This window comes from Fukomys damarensis, unplaced genomic scaffold (assembly GCF_012274545.1).
Source record: "Fukomys damarensis isolate Sample0158 unplaced genomic scaffold, DMR_v1.0_HiC HiC_scaffold_6, whole genome shotgun sequence".
NCBI lineage: Eukaryota > Metazoa > Chordata > Mammalia > Rodentia > Bathyergidae > Fukomys > Fukomys damarensis.
The window spans coordinates 10,096,966-10,112,735 of record NW_022900918.1 but is presented as its reverse complement, the minus strand read 5'-3'; the positions used below and the strand labels follow the sequence as shown (position 1 = coordinate 10,112,735).

The following is a 15,770-nucleotide window of genomic DNA, read 5'->3' as shown; positions in this document are numbered from 1 at the left end:
AGGCTCGGGGCTGCAGGTTTTTGGTGTACCAGGACTGGAAGGGTAAGAAGGTCTGCAGCACGATGTCTGTCAGGGCCCAAACAGGTCACACAGAGCACCAGCACTTGCTTTTTTAAACCAGTGTTGTCCAGTCGCTGAGCTCCTTTCAGTAACTAGAAAAACTGGACAGCAAGCCTTCTCAGTCCGGGTCCATTTCCCCAGGGGGACACAAGATGATGACTGCACTGTCAGTTGTAACAGCTCAGGGCTGACACTAATCTCTACCTGGTAGGGGCCAGGACCGCTGCGAGCACCCTCCAGGCCAGGTACAAGGAGTCGCTAGAATTTTAGCCTCCCTGCAAGTGGACTCTTTGAGCCAGCCCTAGCTAGCTAATGCAGTGTGGGGCTTTTTTGTTGTTGCTGTTTTGTTTGTCTTTGTACCTGGGATCGAACTCGGGCCCTGCACTTGCAAGGCAGGTGTGGTGCCACCAAGCTAATTCCTGGCTGCAGTGTCCTTATTTCATGTCATCTGCAATTATCAACCAAATACAAAGAGAGTACTGATTTGCAGGAACTCTCAACTTCTTTCTCTCTCTCTCTCTTTTATTTGTTTGTTTGTGTGTTTGTTTGTTTGAGACAGGTCTCTCTCCATAGTTCAGGCTGGCCTCAAATTTACAACAATCCTCCTGCCTCAGCCTCCCAAGTGCTAGGATTATAGGTGTGCACTACCACAGCTGGCCTGGAGCCCTGAATTTCTAAACCACTGCTTTAGGCAGATAAATTCTCTTATCTCCCTAGGTTAATACCAACAGAAGAGCTAGCTGAGGAGGGCTGGAATTGCCTCTGGCCTTGAGACAGATCTGCTACATTGTCTCTCTAGTAACAAATAGCTGTCCCATCTCTTTCCTGATCACAGGGAAGACTTCATACCAACTACGGTATACTGTGGATTATTGGGTTCTTATTTTTTCCTTCTGGAACTAGGTTTCTCAGTAGTGGTGGCCAGCCATCACAGGCCAGTTACAACTTTCAAACTCTGACCATCAAAATTAAAAACCTCTACTCCTTGAAAGACACATTAGAAATAGGAGAGGGGAAAAGTCGTTAGGAGAAAAATTGCAAAGTGCATACGTGATAAAGGACGTGGGTCTACACAAGTGTTGTTCAGAGCAGCTTTGTGTTTAACAAAAAAAGCAGAAGCCAACCAAACATTTACCAACAGATGGCCAGGCGTGGTGGCAAAGGCCTATTATCCTAGCACTTGGGAGGCTGAGGCGGGGAGATCGCCATGTGTTCAAGGCCAGCCAGAGCTACATAATGAATTCAAACCCAGCCTGGTCTATAGAGCAAGAACCTGTCTCAAAAGAGACAAAAAAAAAAAAAAAAGTAAGAACAGACTAGTAGATGCATACAATGGATGCTACTCAGCAATAAAATGAACTATTGATACACTAACTGATTAAAAGCAGCCAGAGAAAAGAGAGCATGTTCTGTAATATCAGTGCTATAAAACTCCCACAGATGAAAAGTGTGTGATACTGACAGAAGACAGATGACTGGCTCTCTGGGAAAGCTGTGGGGACAGCAGCGGCACAAGGCAGGCCTGGAAAGTGTCACTGGAGCTTCCTGGCAGTTTAATATAAATATAAACTCATCGAAGTGCATGCTTTAAATATGTGTACTTTAGCATATATCAATTATGCCTCAATTGCTTCAATTCTATCTTCATCCTTTTCAAGATGAAAAGTAGCCAAAAGAATTCATCCCGGTGAGAGCAAGATGTATGGATTGTTTTCATTTTCCCGGCTCTGAATTACACCCAGGACCTCCTGTGTTCTGAGCAAGCATGGTGTACTTAGCTACAACTTGTTAGGTTAAACAGAGCCTAAAACCAGAGCAGACCAGGACATAACAAGTCTTTATTATGAGGAGGATCTGCCAGGCTGTCTCTGAACATAGGAGAGAGAGCAACATGGCAGTACAGGGAGCTTCTTTATAGGAGCAGGGTGGGGTTAGCCTGAGCTGGGGAGGAGATGAGTGAGGTAGTATTAAGGGATTGGAGGAGACTGAGACATCACTAGGAGAGGCTTGTGACATCACTAGTTGCTAGGAGGTAGCAATTGTCAGGTTAGCTCTCTTGGTGAGAAGAGGAGCATGTTGGGAATAAGAAGAGAAGCCATATTTTAACATGGTGTTAAGGGAAGGAGGCTGTATTCCATATAGTAGCCATTTTAAGACGCAGAGCATGATGGGAAGGAGGAAGCTGCTATTTTATGTAGCAGCCATTTTAAGGCAAGGGAAATCTAACATACCTCAGCTCTCTTTGTGTTGAGACAGCATCTTGCTAAGTTGCCGAAGCTGGCTTCAAACTACTGATCCTCCTGCCTCAGCCTCCTAAGTACTAGAAGTACAGGATTTGCCACCACACCCAGCAAAAATATGTCTGTTAGATCATTCTTCTTACTTTATATTTTTCCAAAATATTAATCCACAAGAGATAGGAAATTTGAAGAACTGGTCCTTCATCCCACATGATTCCACGACAAACATCTAATGACAAGGAGATCATCACCAGGTATGTGGTAAACAACACAGTACCTGGAGAATGTCCGGAATAACCCTGCACTTGCAAAATGGACTACAAGTGGAAGGGTATGGACAGGGTTTCTCTGAGTGGTACCCAGCACAGCACCAGGTTGACAACTGAAAAATCAATGGCGGAGCCAGGGGAATCTGCCTCTTCTGTATTCAGAGTAACTGTTTTCTAAAGCGATCTTGGAATACTTTGTAATGTAAAGAATTAACAAAGTTGTAGAGGATTTTAGTTTGTTGGGGAGTGGGGTATTCATTTGTGGTACTGGGGATTGAACCCAAGACCTTTGCCCTGATCTACATCCTCAGCTGTTGTGACTTTTTATTTTGAGACAGGATCTTCCTAAGTAACTAAGAAGAGTCTCCTGCTTCAGCCACTTTGAGTGGAAAGTCATGGGTTTAATATATGAAAGAATTAAAACTGGGTTTTATTTTGTTCTTTATCTGAATTGTTCACTCTATTTAGATTATAATTCTTAACATTTTTTATAAAGAAAGGGAATAGTAACTGTTTTTTGTTTTGTTTGGGGTTTGGGTTTTTTGTTTGTTTGTGTTTTTGAGACAAGGTCTCACTATGCAGTCCAGGCTGGCTTCAAACTGATACAGTTCTCCTGCCTCAGCCTCTCAAGTGCTGGGATTATAGGTATGCAGTGCACCACTGCACCCGGCAAAAATCAATTTTAAATTGCTATAATTCAATAGAATGTTTTTGTATTTTTTGCAAATAAAATATCTAAAACGTGTACTAATAAAAATTTAAAAACTGGGGAAAAAAAAAACCAAACAAATAAAATATCTAAAAATTTGCGAGTGATCCTCCATTTCTGCATCCTAAATGGCTCTTAACACACTTAGGAACTTTTAAATAATGTAGTAGTTTTGGGTAGCGAAAACAACAGAGGATCTCTACCTGTGAGTAACTCTGCTCTCAGCCAGATTTCCACAGTAACTAACACTGTACTGTGCACGTATGCAGATGACTCGAAGGTAACATTAACAGGAGAAGTAAAAATGTTCACTTGTTTCTTTTTTCCTCTTAAAAAAACATAAGGCAGGGGGAGGAAATCATCTAATTGTACTGTAGCACCAAGTCCAAAGGCAGGACAGCTGTTTCCTTGGGCTGTAGAGCTCAGCGGCTTTTTCTGAGCTGCCTTTTGATGTCCTCTGTTATTCAAGACTGCACTTGCGGGCTCCGCCGGTTTAGCGCTCAGCGCTGGTGGCTTTGGTTTCCTCTCTCACTTCAGCGCCATTTCTTGTTCTCTGCTTTCCATGTCAGCGTTGGCTGTACAAGTTCCTTTCCATCTACTTTGCCTTTCTCTCCAGAAGTCTGCTCTCAAGAGCCGCCCTCTTGGTGGTGAAGTAAATTTGGTGTTTTTTGTTGTTGTTGCTGTTGTTTGAGACAGAGTCTCACTATGTAGTCCACCCTGGCCTCAAAATCACGGGGATTCTCCTGCCTCAGCCTCCCAAATGCTGCTATTACAGGTGTGACATACCTGGCATGTCACATTTCGTAAGAACAATTTTTAAGAACCTATTCAAATTTGAAATAACCTATCTGGATGAGATTAGGAAGTTCCTGATTTAGAGGGACAAAATGGTACCCTGGTCATATTTTTTAAAAAGTAATTTATTTTTTTTACAATACCAGGGATCGAACTCATAACCTTGCACTTGCGAGGCAGACATGGTGCCACTGAGTTAAATCCCCTGCCCTTAAAAAAGTAATCCTTAACTGATACATACTGAAATATTTACAAATTAAATAAAATGCGATTTTAGATTTAGTTCAAGTAGTTAAGAGGAGAAAGACAGGAAGCAAGTGAAAGTGTAGCTAAATTAAAGCTGTCTGCCAGTCGATCATTTTTAAAGCTGATTAAGAGGGTTAATGGGAGCCAGACATGGTCACACAGGCCTGCAGTCCTAGCACCATGGAAAGTTGAGGCAGGACAATCACAAGTTTAACCTTAGCCTGGGCAACATAGGAAGACTTTGTCTCAAAACATAAAATCTTTTTTAAAAAGAGATGGGCATATAGTTCAATGCAAAAACCCTGGATTGAATCCTCATTATAGGGGGAAAAAGAAACAAGAGGGTGAGTAAATATTCATTATACTGTTTTATATTTGTTTGCAAGCTTCCATAACAAAAAGTTTCAAATATGTAAATTTAAAAGCCATAATTCCCTTGGTACAGTACCAAGATGTTTTCTATGACATTGTAGTGACAAATCATTAGAACCATATTTATGGCCAGCAATGAAGAATGCTTAACATGAACTGTAATTCATGTGACTGTCTTCATGACATTCCAACATAGAGTTGGTCAATGGAGCACATTTCTCTCTCTCTCTCTTTTTTTTTTTTTTTTTTTTTTTTTTTTTTTTTTTTTTTTTTTTTTTTTTTGGTACCAGGGATCGAACTTGGGACCTTGCACTTTTAAGGCAGGAAGCAGAATCCCCAGCCCAATACAGCATAATGTTAACAGCAGTTAGAAGATATTTGGATGATATTCCAAGAGGAAATCTCACTGAACAAAAGCGCCTCAGCACAATACCACGCCCCTAAGAGGGGAGTACAGGTCGACCTGGGACTCTGGGGTAAGTCTGCTGACGATCCTGGTGACTACGAACCAGGGAGGCTGACACACAGGGTGATGTCACCACTTCCTGCCCAGGAAGTCAGGGGCGGGGAGGAGAGCCCTGTGGCAGGTAAGGAAGATCAAAGGCCCAGGCACATGGGCTTCTTTCCCTTTATTCTCACCTTAAGGTATAAACATCAGGAATGTGCTATCCTTCTGCTGCTTCTGTGGCTTATCATACTTGGCCTGGATGAAGGTTTCTCCAGGCAGGACAAAGCCTTCTCTGAGGCCCTGGGGCTCTGGGGTCTCCTCTATGTATGACAGCTCTGGTCAGGAGGTGGGAGGTCAGGAGCTGTTTCTCTCTTCAAGAGGATTAAGGAACTTAGCTGGGCTCGCTCACTGTTCTTGGTAGGGCCAGGCTGGCCACATCCTGCCACAGATCCCGTCCCAAACAGCCTGGGAGAGCTTCTTTGACCCGACCTGCTTGACTCCTCTACTCTGATGACTGGCCCTACAGAAACAGATGTGCTATCACGGAAAGAGTCCGGGGGTGGAAATTGGAAGGCCCAGCTTTCTCCCTTAGTTGCTCTGTTTCTAAGAAGAAAAACAAGTCACTGGACCTTCCTCAGCATTCTTTACCTCACGTAAAAAACTTGATGTAATAAAGGGCTGGGATGTAGCTCAGTGGCACCCTCCCTGCCTCACAAGCACAAAGCCCTGAGTTCGATCCCCAATACCAAAAAAAATTTTAAAAGAAAAAATAATGTTTTAATGATGTAATAATACCACATTAGAGCATAACAGATAGGTGATGGGTGTTAGAGAACCTGAGACGTACCCTGGCCGCTAGGATATGCTAGTGATGTCTGAAAACACCCTTGGCTGTGAACCCCAAACTTACATGATTATATCTGCTCCCAGACCTCGAACTTCAAGTTCATTTTGACCACTGTTTTATTTTTGTGTATGTGTTGATCTTTGTTTGTTTTCTGAGTGTCTTCTTTCTGTTAGTTTCAAAAACTCTTCCCCTGATCACAATTTAGTGTATGATCTTTTATTTATTGATTTTTATTTTATTGTACGGTACCGGGGATCAAACTCAGGACCTTGCACTTAGGAGTCAGGTGCGGTGCCACTGAGCTAAATCCCCAGCCCTTGTATGATCTTTTACTACCCTGTTGTCTATAGTCATAGTATATTGGCTGCACCTCTAACAGTGCTAACAGAGATGTAATTATGGAAAATGTTTTTGTTTTCAAAAAGAAGGACACCCTCACCTTGGTCCTTCTTAGCCTCAGTCCAGGAAGATGAGAGAGAAATGCCAGACTCTCGAGTGTTCTAGTTTTTCATTGGCTCAGCTCTTCCTATGATGGCCTTATGAGAATAAATTCAGGGAGTTCAGCTCTGAGCAAGAGCTGAGGGTGTGGCCCAGTGGTACAGCCTTCCTAGCATACATGAGGCCCTGAGTTCAATCACCAGGAAAACAAAACTAAAATTTTTTAAAAACCCTTGTCAAGTTGTTCACTTAGTTCATAGCTACAGAGGTCCAACAGCCAGCTTCTGCTTAGCTCTGTAAGGTGCTTAAGACTGATGGAATCAAGCACAAGAACCCAAGTTCAATCCCCAGTACTGGGGGAAAAAAAAAAGACTGATGGCATCACAAGGGTGGGAACACACGTGAAAGATGTGAAAGCCCTTAGAAAAGAAGCCAGAAGCTGGGCGTGGTGGCGCACACCTGTAATCGGGAGGCTGAGGCAGGAGGATTGCTGTGAGTTCGAGACCAGCCTGGGCTACATAAGTGAGTTCCAGGTCAGTCTCAACTATTTAGTGAGACCCTGTCTCAAAACAACAATAACAAACAACAAAAAACAAAACAAGCTGTTCTCAGTTCTGCTCAGTTTGTTGCCTTTTAAATCTGCTCTTTCAGCTTTCACAGGTGTGTTGTTTTTCCTTTTACTCTCCCTAGAGATCTGTGCCTTGGATAAAGACATTTTATTTATTTACTTATTTATGAAGCAGACCCTTTATTGGTATATTTTTGATATTCACAATGATATTAATCATAGGGAGTTTGTACCCGTACATGATATATCTTGATTCATCCCTCCTCCCCTCCCTATTTACAAAAGCTTTACTTCCATTTCTTCCTTCTATTCTTTTTTTTTGTCCCTTCTTTCCTTTCCCACTTCCCCTTCCCTTGTTCCCCTTCTTATTTGAACATTTTGTTCCCATTGGTTTCTCACACTAGAGACAAAATGCAGCATTTACATGTTTGTATCCAATTTATCTCACATAAGAGTGTGGTCTCGGCTGGGGATTTAGCTTAGTGGTTCCTGTACCTGCCTTGCAAGCGCCAAGGCCTAAATTCAGTCCCTGGTACAAAAAAAAGAGTAAAGATTGTGGTCTCAAGGTGCATCCATTTAGCTAGAAATGTCACAAGCTTATCCTTTGTTTGTTTAAACTATAGTCTTTCTCTTTTTGGGGGGTACAGGGGAGCAAACTCAGGTCTTTGTGCTTGCAAGGTAGGCAGCAGAACCACTGAGCTAAATCCCGGCCCTAAGCTTATCCTTCTTTATGGGGGAGTAGTACTCCGATGTATGAAAAACCCACATCTTCTGTATCCATTCATCAGCAGATGGGCATTTGGGCTGTTTCCAAGATTTAGCTATTACGAACTGTGCCACTATAACCACTATTGTGTATATTGCTGTGGTACGATGTTTTTCTTTTGAGAAGTTACCAAGGAGGGCCAGGTATTTAGCTTAGGGTTTGCACCACCTGTCTTACAAGTGCACGTTCCAAGTTCCCCTGTACCAAAAAACAAAAACATGTGAATAAGAGAAGATGCCAAGGGAAATTAGAAAGATACTGAGGAAATAAGAAAGGGAATATCTAGGTAAAATAGAATCTAGTTTTAGTGTTTTGAGCAATCTCCAAACTGACTTCCACAGTGGTTACACCAGTTTACACTCCCACCAGCAGTGGAGCAGGGTTCCTTGTTCCCCACAGCCTCTCCATTATTTGTTATTGGTTGATTTCTTGATAGCAGCCGTTCTTTCTGGAGTGAGGTAGAATCTCAGCATTGTTTAAATTTCCATCTCTCGAATGACCAGTGATGTTAAACATTTTTTCTTATATTTATTTGCCATTTCTACTTCTTTATCTGAGAAGTGTGTATTCATTTCAGGTGCCCATTCTTTGGATTGGATTGGGTCTTTACATTGGGGAGGTGGGTCTAATGTTTTTGAGGTGTATTTTTGTTCGGTTGTTTTTTTGTTTTTTTTTTTGTGGGTGCTGGGGATCGAATTCAGGTTCTTGTGCTTGCAAGGCAGGTGGCGGGAACCACTGAGCTAAATCTCTGGCCCCTTGAGATCTTTATATATTCTAGATACTAGCCCTTTGTCTGAGGAACAACTGGTAAAATTTTTTCCCACACTGTAGGTTGTCTCTTCACTCTGTTGGTGGTTTCTTTTGCTATACAAAAGTTTTGCTTATTTTGTTTTGTTTTTTGCAAAAGCTTTTTAATAAGATGAGTTCCCAGGTGTTAATTCCTTGTGATAACTCCTGTGCAATCTGGATTTTGTTTATGAAGTCTTCGCCTACATCAGTGTCTTCAAGAATTCTTCCTATTCTATCTCCCAGCAGGTTTAGTGTTTCTGTTTTAATATTTAGATCTTTGATCCATTTCAATTTCAGGTTACTTCATGGTGAGAGATATGGGTCTAGTTTCAATATTCAGCATGTGGAAGGCCAGTTTCTAGCACCACTTATTGAAGAGGCTTTCTTCCAGTGAAGGAGTCTGGCTCCTTTGTCAGAGATAAGGTGGCTCAATATGTTTGGGGTTCTGCATCTTCTAATCTGTTCCATTGATCCTCAGCTCTGTTTCTTTGCCAGTACCATGCTGTTTTTACAATATAGCTTTGTAATATAATTTCAAGTTGGTGATTGTGATATCTCCTGCTTTGCCTTTGTTGCCCAGAAATGCTTGCACTATTCTAGGTCTCTTCTGGTTCCAAATGAATTTTATGATTATTTTCTCTAATTCTGTGATATATACTATTGGTATTTTAGTAGGGATTTCCTTAAATCTGTATGAAATTTTTGGAAGTATGGCCATTTTTTCTGTATTAGTTCTTCCTACTCAAGAACAAGGGATATTTATCCATTTTCTGATATCCTCTTCCATCTTTTTCAGAGTTCTGTAGTTTTCCATGTAGAGGTCTTTGGCTTCCTTTGTTAGATTGATTCCTAAGTATTTCATTTCTTTGGATGCTATTGTGAAAGGTGTTGTTTCCTTAATGTTTCTCTCAGTGAGTTTATTTGTGTACAGGAATGCTATTGATTTCTGAGTGTTGACTTTATATCCAGCTATGCTACTGAATTTGGTTATTAAATAGAAGTCTCTTCATGGAGCTTTTGGGGTCTTCGTGTAGAGTATCACATCATCCACAAATAATGATAATTCAACTTCTTCACTCCCTATCTTTATTTCTTGTATTTCTATTGTCTAATTTCTCTGGCTAATGTTTCCAGTAATATATTGAATAGAATGGTGACAGTAGGCATCCTTGTCTTGTTCCTGTTGTTACAATGAAAGCTTTCAGATTTTGACCATTTAGCATGATGTTGGCTGTTGGTTTGTCATAGATGGCTTCTATCAGACTGAGAAAGACCATCTACTCCAATTTTCCTTAGGGTTTTCGTTATGAATGTGTGTTGGACTTTGTCAAACAGTTTTTCTGCATCTATTGAGAGGGTCATGTGGTTTTTGTCCTTGGCTTTAATATAGTGAATTACATTTATTAATTTTCATATATTGAACCATCTCTACAGCCCTAGGATGAATCCTACTTGGTGATGATATTCGATCTTCTTGATGATTTGCTGTATTCTGTTTGCCAGTATCTTTCTGAGAATTTTTGCATTTACATTGGCCTTTAGTTCTCTTTTTTGGTTGGGTCTTCTCTAGTTTTGGCATTAGGATAATACTTGTTTCCAGGAATGAATTTGGGAGTATTGTTTCCCTTTCCATTTTTTTTCCCCCTTTCGGTTTCATGAGTTTGAGAAGTAGCAGCATTAGGTCATCTCTAAATTTCTTGAAGAATTTGGCACTGAATCCATCAGGGCCTTGGCTTATCTTTGTTAGTAAGTTTTTAATTACATCTTCAATTTCATTGATTGATACTGATATATTTAGAAATTTTATGTATTTTTAATTCAGTTTTGGTAATTCCCATGTATCCATGAATTGGTCCATTTCTTCTGTGTTTTCCATCTTACTGGAACATAGGTTTTCAAAGTAGGAATAGATGATCTTCTGGATTTCTGCAGGATTGTTGTGATTTCACAGTTTTCACTCCTAATTGCATGGATTTAAGTCTCTTTTTTTTCTTTTTTTATAAGATTGGCTAAAGGTCTGTTAATTTTATTTAATCTTTCAAAGAACCAACTCCTTGATTCATTGATTCTTTGTATTGTTTTCTTAGTTTCCATTGCATTAACTTCTGCTGTGATCTTTGTAATTTCCTCCCTTGTACGAGTTTTGGGGAAGGAGCTCTATTACTAATATTAGAATGCTTGGGAAATGATTACTTCTCAGAGATGTCTTCCAGGTGTATCTGGCTTTGGGGTTTTGAGTCTTTTGCAAGATCCCACTTCTTCAATTTTTTGGAGATTAGAAGTTGCTATTTGGCCTAGTCCCCGGTTCTCTAGCACTGGCCCATAGTATTGCTTATGACCCTTGGGCAATCTCAGTCTTGGTGTACAAGAAAGAACAACTTATTAGAACAACTATGTCACCTTGGCTAAAGTAGTACAATCAGTAACAACAATAGCATCAAACACAACCTGGAAAATGACAAACTGTGGTAACTATTGATTTGCCACCTTTAGCCATATGAACTATATATGAAAATCTAAAACAAAAACAAAAATAAGAAAACTGTATACAGTAAATAAGCCCTCAACATGGTGATTCTACCATTGGGGAAGAAAATTTAAAAAGGGTTAGAGGAAAAAATAGAGAAATAGAAGAAGAGGAAAAAATTAGAAGCAAGTCAGGAGGACAAAGGAAGATTATGCAAAGTTTGGGGAATTTGTAAAGAAAGGAGGGAAAGAGCAGGAAGAAATAAAAATAGGAGCAGATCAGCACAACAACAAAAAACTAGAAACAAGGTTCACACTTATATAAAAAGAAGAACAAACAATCAAGCAAAAAGAAACAAAAACAAGAAAAATTAAAAAATAAAATGTCCACTTCAAGGTATGTCTCTGCTGTCACTAGTAGGAAAATTGGGCACAAAGAGCCCAGATTCATGTTGATTAATCCCAACAAGCTATCTGTAGTTTGGTAGGGTAGTGGATAATGCCAGCGAACCTGCACTTTTGTTCTGAAGCTCACGCTGGTTTCTGTGACCCAATTTGTTCAGCCTGCAACACTCCATGTGTCTCCTGCCAGCTTGAACTTCTGCTGACTTCAACTTGACTCTGCCTCACCCTGATGGAGCCACCCTGCACCTGCTCTGAGTTCTGAGCCTAGTTGGCCCCACACCAAAATGGCTAAGAGCTAAGTGCCCTCTCCTGGGGGACATCTGAACCCAAAAACTCACCAAACGCTACAGTTCACTGCATCCACTGCTCTGTTCCACTGGTGCATTTCTCTGTGGAGGTCTCTGTGGTTGCCAGTAGTTGCTGTGGTTCTGCAGGTTTGAGCTGCCCTTCCCACGCCATGAGTGACTGCTCAAGGAGTATGTGCCACTTGCCACCTCTTTGTTCCTCACTGAAGTCTCTTTCCTTGCTCTCCCTGTGGGCTTCAATTCTCACTTCAGATCCTGGGTCCTGAGAACCCACTTCCCTCCTTTTCCTCTTCCTCACATTACTATATTCCAGGGTCTGGACACCCAACCTCGGAGAGGCTGTTTCTTTGCTGCTTACTGCTCCTCCATCTTCCCAGAAGTGTAGGCATTTTAGTGAGGTCTTAGGAGGTTACAAGATTACAGATGCACAATCTACTGTGTGTTACTTAGAAGTCTATATGAGCTTCTTAATATTCAACATATACAAATCATACATATTTCTAATTACATAAAAATGAAGCAATTCACCAGGTTCCAACTAGACACAATTATGTGACTTCATATAGAGGGACAAGTATCAGACGTCGGTGGTTGCCAAATAGCATGAAGTTTTTGCCTTCATATTCAAGGATACTAACATTCTTATAACCCAAATACTTTTATAAGGTGACATAAACTGAGATAGATAAAATACATCACAGATTTACTAAGAAAAATTACAATTTGAGTTTTCATGTAATACCAGTTACACTGAGCTTTCATTGTAATTTATGGGGTTTTTTCTTAATAGTCACTGTTAAAATACATAAGTAACATCTAGGTTTGGCCACCTATAAATCTGGTCCAAGTAACTAAAAAGAAAAAAGCTTCCCATTGATTAGTTTCACATTGCAGTGCAGAATCTAACCAAACATGGAATCTGGTTCACTTCAAAGTAGAGACTACATCTAGTAATGGAGAAAAAAGGCCTTCTTTATGATGTTACAGCCCACGAGTTAATCCAGATTGGTCTGGTGGGCTTAGCTGTAGACAGGGAAAGGAATCTAGCTAGATTTTGAAAACATTTTTATGTGTACAAGCCAGGTCATGCTTATCTAAGGGTTCTCTAATTGGATGCCATGAAGTGAGGTGCTTAATGTAAGCTACAATGTAAGGACATGACGAACTGAGGCAGAACGAGATGACTCGCAGCGAGGGAAATGAAAATTTACTGAAGATAGCCAGAACTCAAAGCATCGCTTATTTGAAATCAAGTCCTATAATTGCATTCTGGCCAGTTGGAACCTGGCATACCACTCCAGTTTTGTCTAATTGCTGTAGCAACCCTTCTCACAAAGAAACGGAAAATGTTCAAACTTAGATCATCGGTTAGTGGACATAATGATCAGCAATTAAATTGTTGCAGCTTTGAGAAGGGTTTTAGGCACAGTGATCTTTCAAAAGCTGTTTACCCTTTTAAACTAATGATATTTTTAAAATGCACAGGGATCACGTCTGCTTGCATTATAATCCTAGTTTCACATTCACACACCTTATCAACACTCCAGCACCAAGCCTACATGAATAGTGCAGTATGAAAAAGGAAATTTGACAAACATTTGATTTATTCAATTGCTGTGGTGGCGTAAGCCAATTCACACAGCATCAGAATGTCATTTTTTTTTGACATGTGCTTTTATCAACTGATATGAGCAAAAATGCAAAGGCAACCTAAGAAGGGGTAGATTCTTCCAACCAAGTGGTAACAGTTTCTTCCAAGGTACTGATGGGGCTGAGGAAAAAAAACATGGTTTCCAATGAAAATTGGAAAAATAATTCCAGTGCTAAATGATCATGTCTCCAAAAGCAAAAGAAGTTATAGTGAATGAGGCTAATAAAGCCTGAGGGTCTGCACTGACTTCTGGCAGACCAGGTTTTGAACAGGTAGCTAGCAGGAGGAGAAAGGGTAGCTTCCAGAAGGTGGGAAAGACTGGTGAGGAGACTACAGAGGTAACTGGTAACAACAGTGCTTTGGAATCCAGGCTACTGCGGTACCGAAGTATTTAGGAAGCTGAGTACATTTCAGTGCTGGGAACCAAAACAGGAATGAAGGTTAATATACTCACAAGGAAATTTAATTGATAACAGTAAGCCTATAGTCTCTCTGTCTGGGGAGAGGCAGTCCCACTGATCAAACTCAGGACCTTATGCTTTCGAGGCAGGAACTGCATCACTGAGCTAAATCCCTGGCCCATGTATCCTCAATTTTTAATTTCAATGTCTAAAAGTAAATTTAAACAAAAGAAAAAAAATTATTTTTCCTTGAAAGAATGAGAGTTTCACAGGGAATAAACTGTTATTCTTCTGATAGAGATTACTTGGAAGGCTGGGAAGAGTAGACAGTCAAATAGTGAGATCAAATAAATTCACAGGGCCAAATCACATAACTACGATTTCCTCTTTAGATCTGAGAACACCAGAAATCCCTTCCCTCCAACCACTGTGAAAATAATAGTGACAAGTGATTTTTCTTTACTTTTTAAATAAAACCCTTGTCCACCTGGCAGGGGCAAGGTCCTGAGTCAGATCCCGGTATCAAAAAATAAAATCCTTGTTTTAGAAATTTCAGATTTACAGAATTATTGCAAGAGATAATACAATTCCTGCAACCCCACTGTGATACATTTGTCACCACAATGAACAAATACTGATACATTTTCTAAATCATGTTTCCCTGATTGCAGTGAGGGTCACGTACAGAGGAGCAAGACCAGAGGCAAAGTTTCCTTCTCATCGGATCCAAGGTACACGCAGCACGACTTGTCACTGCTCATGTGGACTCCGATCACCGGGCTGGGCTGTCCAAGATTCTCCACTGTACACTCTTCCCTTGCTCACCTACAGTACTCTTGGGAAGGAGTCCACTACGTGCAGACAAGATAAGGGGCCCAGCACTGGGTTTCATTTTCTGAAGGTGGAGCATCTACAAAAATTGCTTGGTGAATTGTTAAAAAAAAAAAGTTTGGAATTATTCTGCAGACTTCTATTCATTTACATAGATCAGGGACACAGGGCTTTCATAGTTGGAGTTATAACCCAATTTTACTTTGTCTTGTTGCTTTGACAGTTCTATCACTGTAGAATTTTTTTTTTTTAAATCACCTCCTTACTTCCTGGCATGGTAAGATATTCCAGGCATATTTTGTTTCTTTCCCACTCCATATCCACAGTCAGTCATTTTTCGAAGGAGCTCCAGTTCCTTTGATTGAATGGTGTTAGAAGTCGAGATACAGGGTTACTGCTGGAGGAAATCAACTTTTATTAGGGAACTGGGTGGTTGCTAGAATACCTACTCTGAATGTGCAATTCCCAGCACTGAAAAAAAAAATCAAATTTTAACAATCCTTTTTTAAAAAGGAAAAAGTTAAAATTCAAGGCTTTTGCTTACATAATAAAATTGCCAAACTAACACATGAAGTTTAGTGTTTTAATTAATGGTGTTAAAAGGGTCAATGTAGTATTGTGAGATGGCCAGAAAAATGTTCATGAATCATTCACACCTCCCTTTTTGCTTTTAATTATATTTCAAAAATAAATCCCCGTCTTTCTTTTTGGTGGTACTGAGGATCGAAGGCTTTCACACTGAGCTATATTCCTGGCTCCTTTTTATATTCTGAGACAGGCTCATTAAGTTACTAAATCCCCAGTTGGCATCTTCCTTCCTCGGCCTGTGTCTTAAAGGTAAGTATTCACTCTATGCAGTTTGTCTAAGAATACCTGAGAATTGGTTTTCATTGACCAATTCAGCTTTAGGAATGGAATTTGCAAACTATCCTTGCTATGGTAAGTAAAGAAAAAAGGCATAACAAGACTCTTTTAGGCACTTTTTATTTTCAAAAAAAAATTGTCGTTAATATATAAACATCTCATTCTCTCAAAAAATTCTACAACTATACAGCTGTTTGCTCCATTATTTGCATAGGAAATGACCACAATACAAAAATAAGAGGGAAAAAGAAGCAAAACAGCAACCAATTTATGCTTTTTATGTAGGTATGTTTCCACGTA

General features: G+C 40.2%; 1 long non-coding RNA gene across 1 annotated transcript; it reads left to right on the top strand.

The window, feature by feature from the left end:
- The first annotated feature begins 2,371 nt into the window (after nt 1-2,371).
- LOC104861024 lies at nt 2,372-15,091 on the top strand. Its single transcript, XR_779884.1, has 3 exons — nt 2,372-2,554; nt 4,982-5,167; nt 14,447-15,091. It is a non-coding gene; the product is annotated as an uncharacterized LOC104861024 (long non-coding RNA).
- Nucleotides 15,092-15,770: the final 679 nt, after the last annotated feature.